This window comes from Rhinatrema bivittatum, chromosome 1, assembly GCF_901001135.1.
Source record: "Rhinatrema bivittatum chromosome 1, aRhiBiv1.1, whole genome shotgun sequence".
In the NCBI taxonomy this organism is placed as follows: Eukaryota; Metazoa; Chordata; class Amphibia; order Gymnophiona; family Rhinatrematidae; genus Rhinatrema; species Rhinatrema bivittatum.
This window is the reverse complement of record NC_042615.1, coordinates 416,838,052-416,853,466: the sequence shown is the minus strand read 5'-3', so window position 1 is coordinate 416,853,466 and position 15,415 is coordinate 416,838,052. Positions and strand designations below refer to the sequence as shown.

The 15,415-nt window shown below is 44.8% G+C and overlaps 1 long non-coding RNA gene across 7 annotated transcripts in view; it reads right to left on the bottom strand.

The window, feature by feature from the left end:
- Window positions 1–15,415, bottom strand: part of LOC115092192 — a 381,274-nt gene that overhangs the window by 236,342 nt on the left and 129,517 nt on the right. For 2 of the 7 annotated variants that reach the window (XR_003856945.1, XR_003856941.1), the window contains exon 2: window positions 7,553–8,209. The exons of the other annotated variants lie outside the window; for them this stretch is intronic. This is a non-coding gene — a long non-coding RNA (uncharacterized LOC115092192). The remainder of the gene's footprint in view (window positions 1–7,552; window positions 8,210–15,415) is intronic. 7 annotated transcript variants of the gene reach the window in all.

The window sequence follows — 15,415 nt, the reverse complement described above, 5'->3', positions numbered from 1 at the left end:
TAAAGGCTCCCCGCACTCCTACACTGCATCCCACACGTATCCAGAGTCCTCCAGTCAAGACTCCAGCACCACCACCCTCTTCCATGGTGGAACCTATGGAGGTAAATCGTGGGCGACTCTCCGACCAAACATCTCCGGAGGAAGGGGGATCTTTGCCTTTATTGTGGCATTTCCGGACATCATCTGCAGTCTTGCCTGGTTCATCTGGGAAACTGCAACACCTGAGCCTAGCGGGGGTCCCGAGCTTAGGCGCTTATGTCACCGGCCCTCAGCTCTTGCTTCCAGTCTCTCTGGGCATCAAGGCCCACACCTTCGCCACCACTGCTCTTATTGATACCGGAGCAAGTGGCAGCTTCATCATGGATGACATTGTCAAGCTTCTGAACATTCCTCTTCAGCCATTAGATGTGAGACTCCGTATCGCCTCCATTCAAGGAGAACCTCTTCCAGGGCTCATCACCCATTGAACAGTGGCTGCCCACCTGACCGTGGGCACTCTCCACAAGGAGGAAATGTCTTTCTATGTATTAAAGTGTTCTACACATCCAGTTATCCTGGGGCTGCCTTGGCTCCAAACCTATGAACCCCAGTTCGATTGGCTTTCTATGCAGTTGGTGCAGTGGGGCTCTAAATGCCAGAAGACATGTCTACGTTCGGTATCTCCAGTAGTCCCTGTTCTGAAGTCTAGCACTCTTCCTGGTTTACCTCCTCAGTACGCTGACTTTGAAGATGTCTTCTTAAAGTAGAAAGCGGATACCTTGCCTCCGTTACGCAAGTTCAAGTGTCCCATAGAACTTCTGCTGGGCATAACGCCTCCCAAAGCAGAACCTATCCGCTGTCTCAACCCAAACCCAAGCCATGTTTGAATATATCAAGGATAACCTAGAAAAAGGGTTCATCCATCCGTCTGATTCCCTTGCTGGAGTGGGTTTTTTCTTTGTTAAGAAAAAGGACGGCAGTTTACGCCCTTGTATTGATTACAGAGGGCTTAACGCCATAACCCACAAGGACCGATACCCCCTGCCCCTTATCAGCGAGCTGTTCGACCGCCATGAAAGACGGATCTGAGGGGTGCGTACAATCTGGTATGCATCCAACCTGAAGATATCTGGAAAACCGCATTCAACATGAGGGATTGTCACTATGAATATACCGTGATGCCCTTTAGGCTATACAATGCCCCAGCAGCCTTTCAACACTTTATGAATGAAATTCTTCAAGATCCCCTGTACTCCTTCATAGTTGTATATCTCGATGACATCCTAATCTTTTCCAATGACCTTGAATCTCATAGAGAGCACTTCTGGACTGTTCTTCAGCTTCTAAGAGAAAACCAACTTTATGCCAAGTTAGAAAAATTCTTCTTCGAGCATAATCGCTTACCCTTCTTAGGGTACATCATATCCGATCGAGGTTTCTCCATGGACCCAGAGAAAGTCCAGGGGATCCGTGACTGGCCCCAGCCAGTAGGCCTACGGGCCTTACAACATTTCCTTGGCTTTACTAATTATTATCAAAGCTTCATTGCCAATTATTCTACCCTAGCTGCTCCGCTTACCGCCATGACCAAGAAAGGGTCTAACACTCGTGTGTGGACTCCCAAAGCACAAGCCGCCTTTCAGATGCTTAAGGAAGCTTTCTGTTCTGGCCCTTGTCTTCAGCACCCGGACCCAAGATGTCTATTTGTCGTCGAAGTCGATGCCTCTGCAATTGGTGCAGGAGCTGTCCTGAGTCAGTTTTCTCCCAAGGGTAAATTGATACCTTGTTCATTCTACTCACACAAATTCTCTCCTACAGAGCAACGCTATACCGTTGGTGACCGAGAACTTCTCGCCGTCAAGTTGGCATTCCAAGAGTGGCACCCCTGGTTGGAAGGGATGCAACAAAAGTTTACCCTCTTCACTAACCATAAGAACCTTGAGCACCTCAAAGAAGCTCAACTCCTGAATCCTCAACAGGCCTGATGGGCGCTCTTCTTTGAAAGATTCAACTTCGTTCTATGTTTCTGCCCAGGTTCCAAGAACATCCGTGCTGATGCACTGTCAAGATCATTTGAACCTGAGGATGTTCCTGATTTCCCTAGCTATATCATAGATCCTGCCTGTGTGTGTATCCCTTGCCGTGACCACTACAGTTCCTACTGGGAAAACCGTTGTTCCCCGTAGATTACGTGAATGAGTTCTGAAATGGGCTCATGATTCCAAATTGGCAGGCCACCTAGGTTGTGCCAGGACCCTAGAGATGTTATGGAGGCATTATTGGTGGCCCAACATGGTGCAGGATTCCCGAAACTATGTGGATTCATGCCCCGTCTGTGCCCAACAGAAGCCACCTACCTGACGGCCTTGGGGCCTACTCCAACCACTTCCAGCACCTACTGAGCCATGGTCCAGCATCTCAACGTACTTTATCACAGACCTGCCTCCGTCCCAGAACAATACCGTAATTTGGGTCATCATCGACCATTTTTCAAAGATGGGTCGCTTTATTCCCTTGCCAGGTCTCCCATCGGCCCTGGAATTAGCCAAGTTGCTTTTGAAACACATTTTCCATCTCCATGGACTCCCAAAGGAAATTACTGAGGACCACAGTTTGCCGCCAGGTATTGGTGCTCCCTATGTAAAAAGTTTAACATTGCCGTGAGTTTCATGTCGGCCTATCACCCACAGGCCAATGGTCAAGCTGAAAGGACCAATCGGATGCTGAAAACATTCCTTCGCTCTTATATGAATGATCAGCAGGACAACCGGTCTGATCTACTACCTTGGGCTGAGCTGTCGCACAATACCCACATCGCTGCGGCCACCGATGTATCTCCATTCTCCGTGGTATTCGGACGACAACCTAGGCTGCCTCTTCCAGTTCCTCTGACTGTTCCTTCTCCAGCGGCGCAATACATGGCCCATACCATTTGTCAAGTGTGGAATCAAGTAAAAGAGCGTCTTTCCCAGGCAGCTGAATGCTCCAAGCGTACATCTGATGCCCCCAGATGCCCCGCTCCACTCTTCCGTCCTGGCCAGAAGGTGTGGCTGAGTGCCCAACACATAAGATTGAGACTTCCCTCTCATCTCATCTCTTAGCTCCTAAATACATTGGTCCGTTTCCAGTGATTCAAAGAGTGGGAGCAGTATTGTATCAACTCCAGCTACCTCGTGCCATGGGTATCCATAATAGGTCCCATGTTTCACTGTTGAAATCTCCTGGCCCTCACATAGAGTTCCCTCTCCTCCACGGGTCTCTACTGAACCAGATACATCTCTCCAGGTAAGAGAGGTCCTCGACGTCTGTTGGTGTCGAGGGAAACGGGAGTACCTCCTAGCCTGGGAGGGTTATGGGGCCGAGGAGAATTAGTGGGAACCTTCCCACAACATCCTTGATAAGGAACTCCTGAAGACCTTTCATAGGACTTACCCTGTCAAGCCACGGCTGTGTAAAGGGAGGCCTAGAAGGGGGGGTACTGTTGCGCGCCTTGTCTGTGCCCAGCCCACGCACGGGCCTGCTCACCTCTCTGGCTCCTCTACAGATCCCGGGTCGGCCCCCCCAGCAGCAGCTGTAAGCTCTTCCAGGCCATGCCCCTACACACGCGCAGACCACCAGGTCTCTTGTAGGACCAGGGGCAGGTCCTAGCTCTGCGGCGCGCCCTGATTGCAGGAACTACTTAAGGAAGTCGTTGCCTGCACTTCCTTGCCTTGGCAATCGGGTCGGCATTGTATTGTGTGCTAGATTGTCACTGCACTTCTGAATCTCATTCCAGTCTCGTTTCAGTCTTGTTCCAGGATCCTACTGTTCCAGCTTTGTTCCTGCATCCTACTGTTCCAACGTCCTTCTGTTCCAGTGTTCGTCTGTCCGTCTCCCCAGGTAGTACCCTCGGACTGTCTCTCTGGTACTCACCTCAGCCTGTTGTTCTGGTCTTCCTTGCTCCATCTGACCTACGATCTCAAGTCCGACCGCGCTCACTTGCTGTCCGTGGGCACACCTGTCTACAAAATTTCCAGGAGACCCTGCGAGGCCCACCTAAGTCCAAGCGACCCGGGTCCCTTCGGGCTCCTCCCGGGGGGGACCTCGGGTTTCCAGTAGTAAAGCTCATCCTAGCCTCTGTCTCCTCCAGTGCTCCACCCCCTGGGGGCAGGTGCTTCCTGGTCCCTACCAGGGAGCCATTCTCCACCGTTCCAGGACAAGGGTCCACCCCCAAGTGCAACAGTTTTCTTTCATATCTCCATTTCTCTTCCCAGTATCAGATAGATACTTGATGCATTTCTCTTCTTCCAAGATCTTCAATAGATGTACATGTGCCCTTGTAAAAGTCCATCAGATCTTGTTTCTCCCCCTCACTCCTTCACTCCTCTGGATGATTGTAAGTCAGCCTCCTTTGGAAACAGATGATCCCCAAGTCCATTCTCAGTAAAGAAACTTTTCTCTTTTTGATGTCCAAAGACAGAGCCCCTAGTTAATGGGAATCCTAGTACAAGTTAAAAGAAAGTTCCTTTAACACAAAAGAGAAAAAACACATGAGACCAGAAAAATGTAAAAAACTCTTAGCTCAGCAAAAGGAATATCCATAAAAATGGTCTTATAATAAAGGAAGATTCTTTGACTCCAGATCCCATGCCTCTTTATTGAGAACCCCAAAGACCTAACCCCTTCTACAAGAAAACAAAACAGGGGACAACCATGACATGTTGCCCCTAGGAAGGGTAACAAAACTCCACACAGTAAAATGGTGGTTAGAGCTTAAATATCAGAAGAACTCACCAATGACCTCACCAATGAACTCACCAACTCACCAATGAACTCACCAATGAAAAGCAAAAGAAAATTGAAACATATCTGGTTCTCAAAGGAGGTGGCTGACAAAATTAAAGCTAAAAGAACAGCATTCAAGAAATATAAAAGATCCCAAAGGGAGGAGCACAAAGAAGAATATTTGATTCAACTGAGGGAGACAAAGAAATTAATCAAGTTGGCAAAAAGTCAAGCGGAAGAGAGGATTGCCAAGGAGATAAAAAATGGTGACAAAACATTTTTCAGATACATCAGCAAAAAGAGAAAAGTCCAAAGTGGTATAGTGAAATTGAAAGGTGGAAATGATCAATGTGTGGAGAGAGATGAAGAAATGGCAGAAATATTAAACGAATACTTCAGCTCTGTGTTCACTAAAGAAGACCCTGGAGAAGGACCATCTCTACACAACAAGAAACTGGAGGGAAGTGGAATAGATGAAAATCCTTTTACAGTGGAAAATGTATGGGAAAAGCTAAAGAATCTGAAAGTGGACAAAGCCATGGGGCCTGATGGGATTCATCCAAGGATACTGAGGGAGCTCAGAGATGTGCTGGCGGGTCCGCTGTGTGACCTGTTCAATAGATCCCTAGAAACGGGAGTGGTGCCAAATGATTGGAGAAGAGCGGTGGTGGTCCCGCTTCACAAGAGTGGGAACAGAGAGGAGGCTGGTAACTACAGACCGGTTAGCCTCACTTCGGTGGTGGGAAAAGTAATGGAGTCACTGTTGAAAGAGAGAATAGTGAACTATCTACAGTCCGGAGAATTGATGGACCAGAGGCAGCATGGATTCACCAGGGGAAGATCCTGTCAGACAAATCTGATTGACTTTTTTGACTGGGTAACCAAGGAATTGGATCGAGGAAGAGCGCTTGATGTCTTCTACTTGGATTTCAGCAAAGCTTTTGATACGGTTCCGCACAGGAGGCTGGTGAATAAAACGAGACGCTTAGGAGTGAGTGCCGAGGTGGTGACCTGGATTGCAAACTGGTTGACGGACAGAAGACAATGTGTGATGGTAAATGGAACTTTCTCTGAAGAGAGAGCGGTTTTAAGTGGTGTACCGCAAGGATCGGTGTTGGGACCGGTCCTGTTCAATATCTTTGTGAGCGACATTGCGGACAGGAGAGAAGGTAAGGTTTGTCTTTTTGCGGATGACACCAAGATCTGCAACAGAGTGGACACGCCAGAAGGAGTGGAGAGGATGAGACGGGATTTAAGGAAACTGGAAGAGTGGTCGAAGATATGGCAGCTGAGATTCAATGCCAAGAAGTGCAAAGTCATGCATATGGGGAGTGGAAATCCGAATGAACTGTATTCGATGGGGGGGGGGGGGGGGGGGAAGGCTGATGTGCACGGAGCAGGAGAGAGACCTTGGGGTGATAGTGTCTAATGATATGAAGTCTGCGAAACAATGCGACAAGGCGATAGCAAAAGCCAGAAGAATGTTGGGATGCATAGAGAGAGGAATATCGAGTAAGAAAAGGGAAGTGATTATCCCCTTGTACAGGTCCTTGGTGAGGCCTCACCTGGAGTACTGTGTTCAGTTCTGGAAACTCACTCCAAGATGAGATTTGGGCAATGTTCTCTCAACCTAGCTTGATGTGATGAGATTTGGGCAATGTTCTCTCCACCTAGCTTGATGTTACCCAAGTAGAGTGTCCATCAAGCTAGGTTGAGAGAACATTGCCCAAATCTCATCTTGGAGTGAGTTTCCTCGCTCCGAAGGCCATCAAATCTTCACAAGAGATCACTGTTCTATTCGTACATCTCACATTGAATGTGAAAGTGGCCCTTAACCCCCTACACTAATACATAAACCTCACCTCAAGTTACTAGGTGGGCCTATCATAGGGATACAAATACCTATCTAGGGAGAGGATACTATGGCTAGTCTGTCTCTCTCTCTCTCTCTCTCTCTCTCTCTCCCCCCTCAAACAGGTCTTTCTGGAGACAATGCAATAAAACCATAACACAAACTATCATACAGTTTAACACTATTAAAATCAGCATTAAGTCTGTGTGATAGCATTTTGCAAACCTGCCCCAACGCCTCCTCTTTTTGAAATTTGCATCGCACCATACGATATGATGCTATCGCATGCGATAAAGACATTTTCACATGCGGTAAGGGCCTATCGCATGCGTTAATGGGGTTTTTCACATGCAATAAGCCCTTAACGCATGTGAAAATGCCTTAGCGCATTTTGATAAATGACCCCCTATGGCTCCTAGTGTTGCTAATTTGTATATTTCGAACTTTGAAGACATTTTCTTTATTCCTTGCCTTTTTATATAGACAATATTGTGGGCTGGTCAAGATATATAGACAGCGTCTTTTTTCTATGGCAATCTTTGATAGAATAATTAAACCTTTTTTTGAATTGGCTTAATTAGTTGGATCCTCACCTTCAATTTACTATGTCTTATCACATAGACCGCTTGCCTTTTTTGGATATTTTTATCATAAAAGAAAAAATAAGTTGAAGACCACAACATTTAGAAAACCTACAGATTGCAACAATTTTCTCCATCTTGATAGTTTTCACCCCTATTCCTTATGATCTAATTTACCAATATGTCAATTTTTTTATCTTCTGAGAATTTGTTCAAATAAAGAGGATTACATTATACAAGCAAAAAAAACCTCTGCCATAGATTTCTACAATGGGGATATCCTTGTGAATGTTAAAACCAGCTTTTAAAAGAGTTCTGAATGTGCATGTTATGATCCTGCTTGCGGACCCCATCCCGCTCACAGGTCTCCACTTACCGCCTCCATGCAGTCCGACGCCATTCTGCGGCAGGAGGGACCGCTGATGTCTCCTTTCACAGCCTTAGCACCGCCACTGCCGGGATCTTCAAGTGGAAGGAAGCCGCAGCCTACTTTTTATCTTCGTGGTCTACCTGCTGCCAGGATCCACTTCATCGCGGCTCCAAGCCACCGGTGCTGCCTCCAAGCCACTGGTGCTGCCTCCAATGCGGCCCTGAAGCTGCTGCTGCTGATTCCTTCTCCGCAGTGGGGAGAACGCCACCGGGACTCCGAGCGGCAAGGGAAGCCCCAGCTGCCATGACGCGATCATGCAGCATGAAGCCACCTCCGGGTCCGCCTCTCTTCATGGCCTGTGGCTGCATCTAGGGAGTCCTCTTCATGGCTGGTGCCACCATCGGGAAGCCGCTGCCACAGCTGATGCCATCTTGCTGCCTGGAGGCCGCTCCCGAAGCCTGCCTGTTTCCTTCTCTGTCTGTGCGGCAGGGACGCCGCTGTCCTTGGTCCTGTTCCTCCCTGGGCCCTTCTCTAGGCGCTGGCGTGCAACTCTTCAAGGATATTTAAAGAGCCAGCGGCGGGGAAAGCCGCTCTCCCGTGAGCTAGCGGCCGTGCCTGTATCAGGACTCGTAGGTCGCAGTCGCAACAGTGCATATACATTGGCTGTTGAATAAACAGGACAAAGAAGAATGTGAAAAGAATTTAATATGTGTTGTTCATTTTTCTAGTAAAGCACAAGGTTTGGTATCTATTTTACAGAGACAGTGGCATGTTTTGCAATTACATTTGATTTTTAAAGAACAACCTGTAATTGCTTATACAAGAGGTAAAAAATCTTAAAGACATGCTGGTGAATTCTACTTTTAATGCACCCGATATCAGGATTCCATTTCTATCTTCTGGCCATGCCCCTTGTGGACAATGTTCTTTGTGCAGCATCACAAGTCAGATAAGGTCCTGGCAGAATCCTGCCTCGGCTCAGATTTTTTATTTAAAAGGACAGACAGGAAGGTCACGTGATGTGATGAGCTGAGGACGATGTGCTTTCCTGAACTCTGAGCACCAGCTGCTTTTCATCTACTTTTATCAAAGCCATCCTTTCTATGACTGACCTAATCTCTCAAAGATTTCAAAGATCTTATGTCAATCGACAAGTATATGCACAAATCTCCAGGAATTATGGCTCTAAAAGGAGGAAAGAAGGAAAAAGAAAAACTGAGGCCTTCTCCAGAAAAACTGGATTCAGCTACATCTCCGAGTACCTTGGAAGCTCTAACAGAAAAAGTCACATTTGCAGTAGCTGCTGCTTTAGATATCAAGTTCTCTAATCTATCTACACAGCTTGCAACTCTACAGAGCTCCTTAGCAGAGCTACATCCACATCTGGATGTCATAGAAGGACGGATATCATCCCTTGAAGATGATTCAATTACTGCCACCAGGCAATTAGCTGCTATGGAAAAACAGCTCAAAATCCAAATAGATGACCTGGAAAATAGATCCCATCACAACCACCTGAGGATTACCAGCCTTCCTGAATCCATATCAGACACCTACTTAGCCAGCTTTCTGGAAAAATGGCTCCCTGAGGTACTAGGGAACCCCTCCCTCACCACTTCTCTTCAAATCAAAAGAGCCCAAAGGCTGGGAAACAAAAAGCCTGAAGATTCCAGACCTAGAATAATCATCGCCAGAATCTTCAATTGGTCGCACAAACAAGAATTAATTCGGGAGTACAGACTTCATTATGATCTCAAATACCAGGGAGAGCAAGTCCAACTATTTCAAGATTACTAATTTCACAAAATCACAAACTGTTCTCCCCAATCTGCTCTGCCTTAGCTGCCAAGCAAGTTAAATTTTCTCTTCAGTTTTCAGCCAGATTAAAAGTCTGGCATGCCAATACTACCCACATTTTCGAAGAAGTGGAATTGGCTCAGGTGTTTCTGGATGGTCTAGTCTAATTTTGACAACTCCCTGATGCAAGATTCTCCAGTGGTGAGTTCTCCCCTTGGTTGAGTATTTACATCGCTTACCTTCCTTCCTTCTCTAAATATTTCTATTGTTTATTGGTCTTCGCCAACATTGTTGAGATTGTCCGCAAGTTTGGTGTTTAATAAAGTTGTTTCCTTTGCTCTCTTCGTTTTCCCACCACATATTTCTCGCAAAATCTACCTCCACAGATGTCATGACATCACAAAACATCTTTAGTGCCTCCGCCCCTTTTTCCCACTCCCCATGATGAACAATGCTTCATTCCCACTCCCCATGATGAACCTTCGCTAAATCAACAATAATAGACTGAGTCTTGTCTGCTCAGACCTTACTTCCTTTTTTGGTCATCGATCGGGCACAGTGACAGAGAGCTGTGCCAGAGGTGGTTCTGGGAACCTAATTATTACATTTGGTTCCAGAAGGGACTTTCTCTAAATCCATTCCCATCATTCCATACCTTAGAAAGTTTGCAGTCAGGGATGATTGCGAGCTTCCTACTTATGAGGGAATTACATATCTATAAGTTTAGTGGAAGGCAGAGGGCACAAACAAGACAGTAGAAATTGCTACTTCAAGCTACACCAAGACTTTGAGCACAGCAATGAAGTCTGGGACTGGAAAAAAGGGATAAAGTAATGGAAAAAAAACCCTAACAGGCTTATTCTGCTCTGGTTATGCTGTGCTGGTGCTCACACATCATTCAAATGTACTTCTATTCCCTAAGTGGTCCCTAAGAGCATAGATGGGAGGCTTTCAAAAAGGGGGGTAGGGTTGGGATGGGATGTTTAATTAAACTATTCAAACAAGCTTATAACTAAATCCTTTCAATAAATCTATAGCCTCCGCACATAAGCCTGTTCCCTTCCCCCATCCTCCCCCCTTTTATACCCACTCTCTCCCTATCCCTACCCCCCTAAACTCTGCTTCCAAATATTATATTTCAAGCTTTGTCCAGTTCCAAATATTTTAATTATATTCTAAATATCATATGTATTATCTATGTACCTTGCACAGTTAAACATAAGCATTACATACTAATCCACTGTTTCTAAATATTATATGTTTTTAATCCATGTTACTATTATCATATATAGTAATCTATGTTCCAAATACCTTATGTATTAATCTATGTTCCCTGTAAAGCAATTTTTATGCTGCATTAATGTTCTATGAGAAGCAGAGGTGATATGATACAGACTTTCAGATACTTGAAAGGTTTTAATGATCCAAAGACAACGATAAACCTTTTCCGTCGGAAAAAAATCAATAGAACTAGAGGTCACGATTTGAAGCTCCAGGGAGGAAGACTCAGAACCAATGTCAGGAAGTATTTCTTCACGGAGAGGGTGGTGGATGCCTGGAATGCCTTTCCGGAGGAAGTGGTGAAGACCAGAACTGTGAAGGACTTCAAAGGGGCGTGGGATAAACACTGTGGATCCATAAAGTCTAGAGGACATGAATGAAGAGTGGGTGGCTCGCGGGAATGACGGCTACTGCCAGGAGATAATACCCTTATTCAATAAACATACATACGGTTAATGTGACTCCAACATTGCTCTAAGCTTCAACGGCAAGAGGGAATGTGGAAAAAAGGATTTGCATTCACAAAAAGCGGGGAGTAGCTTGCTTGTTACGGCGGTTACTACCCCAGACCAAATAAGCCTGATACTTCAATTTCAATGCATATCCAGCATAGCTCTCTGCTTCAACGGCAGGGGAGAAAGACCAATATTTCACGCATATCCAGCATAGCTCTCTGCTTCAACGGCAGGGGAGAAAGACTGATACTTCACGCATATTCAGCATAGCTCTCTGCTTCAATGGCAGGGGGAATGAAGAAAAGTGGATCTATATAGACAACCAACAAGGACTTAATTACATAGTCTGGGTAAACAAATAAGCATGGGTGTAGCTTGCTTATTGCAGCGGTTACTACCCCTAACTAATTAAGCTAGATATTTCACTTAGATGCAGTTCCAACACTGCTCTCTACATTAATGATGGGGGTGGAAGGGAAATAGAACCAAAAGATTACTAAGAGCCAAGAAAAACAGATAAGTATGAGAAAAAAACAAAACAAAAGTGCAGGGCTTGCTGGGCAGACTGAATGGGCTGTTTGGTCTTCTTCTGCCGTCATTTCTATGTTTCTATATATGTAAACCGGTATGATGTTCCCAACAAATGTCGGTCTATAAAAATGTTAAATAAAATAAAATAAATAAATAAATAAATAAATAAAATTAGCTTTATTTCAGATTCTCAGGTAGCGGGCTAACTTTAAGGTATTTCAGGTATTTCTTTTTTTTTTTTTTTTTATCTAACTGAAGGCTTATTTTATATGGAAAAATTAGTCCAACCCTGAGCCTAGGCTGGGAGGCCCAGGGTCTTTCACATGTCTCTCATTCTTCCACACTTAAATTACACCTAAGGCGAATGGCTGATCACTTGTGTTTAGACTCCTTAAATGTTAATGGACTAGGCTCCCCAATTAAGAGAGCTAAAATTCCTCAACTACTAAAGAGGCACAAAACCATGATTGCATGTCTACAAGAAACCCATTTATCGGATGCTGAACATAAAAAATTACAAAGAGATTGGGTAGGCTCCTGTTACTTCTCCAAAACCCAAGGCAAAAAAGCTGGCATAGCCATTCTTCTTATAAATCCCTTACATTCAAATTGCACCAAGAGATTAAAGACCCTGATGGTCATTTTATAATTCTGATTGGCTCCATTAAAAGTTGAGAATTAATCATTTGCAATCTCCTCTCTATGTACCGAACAACTACCATCATAACTTCTATGAAAAACTTAATAAATCAGCAAGGCTGGCTCTTCATACCTGGAAACTTTAATTGCATTGCAGATCTCCTCTTAGATAGATTGCCATCTCAAAACTTTAAGCAGACCCTTTCCTTTCCAAAGGGCATCTCCTATCTCTGTGAACAACTACAAATTCTTGATTTTTGGAGAACCCTTCACCCAACTCTTAAAGATTTCACTCACATTTCGCGAGCCCATACCTCTCTTTCGAGAATTGACTATATCCTTGGTTCTCAGCGATTCTTTCCCCATATTGTGCGAGTGGAAATACACTCAGATCACTCTCCCATATGGGTAGATCTCTGTCTCTCAGACACAAGCAACATAGTAAGACTTTGACGATTCCCAGCTTCACTCTGAGAAGACAAAGCTTTGCATAATTACTTAAAAAACAAATGGGAAACTTACACATTTCATAACACACATAATCCTTCTCTTTTTTGGGAGACCAATAAAGCAGTGCTCAGAGGAGAAATGTTTGTGTTCGAAAAAGCCAGGAACGCTAAGCTAAATAAAACCATTTTGGACCTGGAATCTTAATTAGGAACAGCTAAAGACAAAAATGATTCGTACTTTAACGGAAGATTCTGCTTACCTGGCTATCCTCATCTCCTTAAATATACATTTACATCAAAGAGCGCAATATACGTTACGAAGTTCAGAACTTAAGTTTTTCCACATTGGCAACAAAGCTGGCAAGTTGTTAGCCAACGCGGTCTAGATTTCAAAAGGGAAATCTTTTATTGAGAAAATAAAAACTCCTCAAGGCACTTGGGCTGTTCCCTCCTCTGACATTTGCAATTCCTTTAAGGAGTTCTAGGCCAGCCTCTATGCTGAAGACTGATTAGGAACAATGCGGAAGAAGATGCTTTCTTTCATAAGTTACCACTACCCCGTATTTCAGAAATTCAACTAGATTTCTTAAATCGCCCTCACTCACAAAATTCTAAATGTTATAGCTATGAATAATTCTAGCAAGGCTCCAGGCTCTGATGAATTTTTCTCTGATTATTACAAAGTACTAAAAGAACAGGTCTCTGTCCCTTTACAAGTCCAATTCCATGATGTGCTGAATAAAGGGAACTTTCCAATCAATTTTTATGTGGTCCATATCATGGTTCTTCCCAAGCCAGGAAAAGACGCAATCCTACTGGCCTCGTACAAACCAATCTCTCTACTGAATTGTGACCTTTAAATATTCACCAAAATTCTAGCCAACTGGCTTAGTCTTATTCTTTCCTCTATTATTTCTTCTCATCAAATGGGTTTTCTTAAAGGCAGAACAGCTGGCTCTTATATTATTAAATTCACCTCAGCCATGCATTATTGTGCAAAAAAAGGGCTTCCAGCTATAGTGGTCAGTATTGACTCAGAAAAAGTATTCCACAGGGTATCTTGGCCCTACTTATTTTCTGTTCTCCACAGATTTGGTTTCACTGGTGATTTTGTAAACAATATTGATCTCTTATATAAAAATCCTAGATCCCATATTCTCGAAAATGGGGGCAAATCTGACCCTTTTTCTATAGGTCGAAGGGTACAACAAGGATGTCCTCTTTCGCTATTGTTATATCTTCTCTCCATAGACCCACTTCTTCGGATCATTGCAGTTGATAGTTCTATTACTGGATTAGAAGTAAAGGATACCTCGTTAAAGTTGCTGCCTTCGCCGACGATGTTCTTTTTTTTCTCACCACCCCACAAATTTCTTTTCCTAAAGTCCTTGCATATCAATCCCAATTTGGCAGGTTTGCCAGCCTGAAAATAAATCAGGATAAATCCAAGGCTTTAGATGTGACAGGCAACATCCAGCATTCCTGGGTGGGCCCTTTTCCATTGCGATGGGTCAATTCTGACATGAAATATCTTGGTATTTGTATCCTGACTAATATATCTCTGCTAAACAATGCAAATGTCCAACTTCTCTTTCATTCTCTATGGAATAATATTTAAAAATGGATTAATCTCCTGTTTTCCTTAATGGATTGAATACTAGGGATGTGAATCAGCATCGGACGATTGAAAATATCGTTGATCTTTTCAAAATCGTCAGAAATTGGGGGCTCCCCCAAAACGATAGGAAAACCCTATCATGGGGGTTCTCTTATCGTTTTGGGGGAGGGCGGGAAAAACGGCACACAAAAATAACCCCTAAACCCAAGGAGGCTGAGGGCAGGAACAAGGCAAAGACTTGGAACTTGGAAGGACTCAGACGAGGACTCAGGTTACACAGAAGACTCAGACAAAGACTTGGAAGGACTTGTTCAAGGATTCAGGTTAATTGGAAGACTCGGACAAGGATTCAGGTTACTCAGAAGATGTCAGGCAAGGTTTCAGGACTCATGCGAAACTGGGGGAGAACTGCATTGCAGCATGCCCTACATAGCTGCCTATGGCTGGCCATGGACCACATTGAGCGCAAAGCAGACTCCAGGTGAAGTAGTGGAACTTGAGACTGGAAAATGTCAAAGATTCAGTAGAGGCCTGCACCGGGGCGCACCCTACACAGCCACCTGTGGCTGGTCACGGACCACGCTGGAGTAGAGCAGGTTCTGGCAGAGTCTTGGGCATGGACGGAAGCAGGCAAGGAACTCCAAAGACTGGGACAGGATTCAAGACTCGGAACTTGGAACTCGGAACATTAAAAACAAGGGTTTCCGGAGACTTGCGCTGCAAACGAAAAGAAGGCCTTGTACCACGAAGCATCCTACACAGCCCCCCATGGACTGGTCATGGACCATGACGGTGGCATGCCAGGAAAGGTGGACGCAGGAAACTGGGAACTAGTTACAGAGATGAAGGCAACAGGACCCAGATATCAGGAACACAGAACACCTGGAACATCAGGACTCGGGAACGGAACCACAGAACTTCTAGACATCAGGACCAAGGAACATCAGGACAAGGAACAGGCAATGAAGGAGCTCCGACAAAGGGCGAAACCAGGAACATCAGGATGAGGAGACCAGGAACACGGAACGAAGAACCATCTAGACAAGTGAAGACCACGAAGGACCTTGACCCAAAGAGGAACACAGACAACTGTGGATTT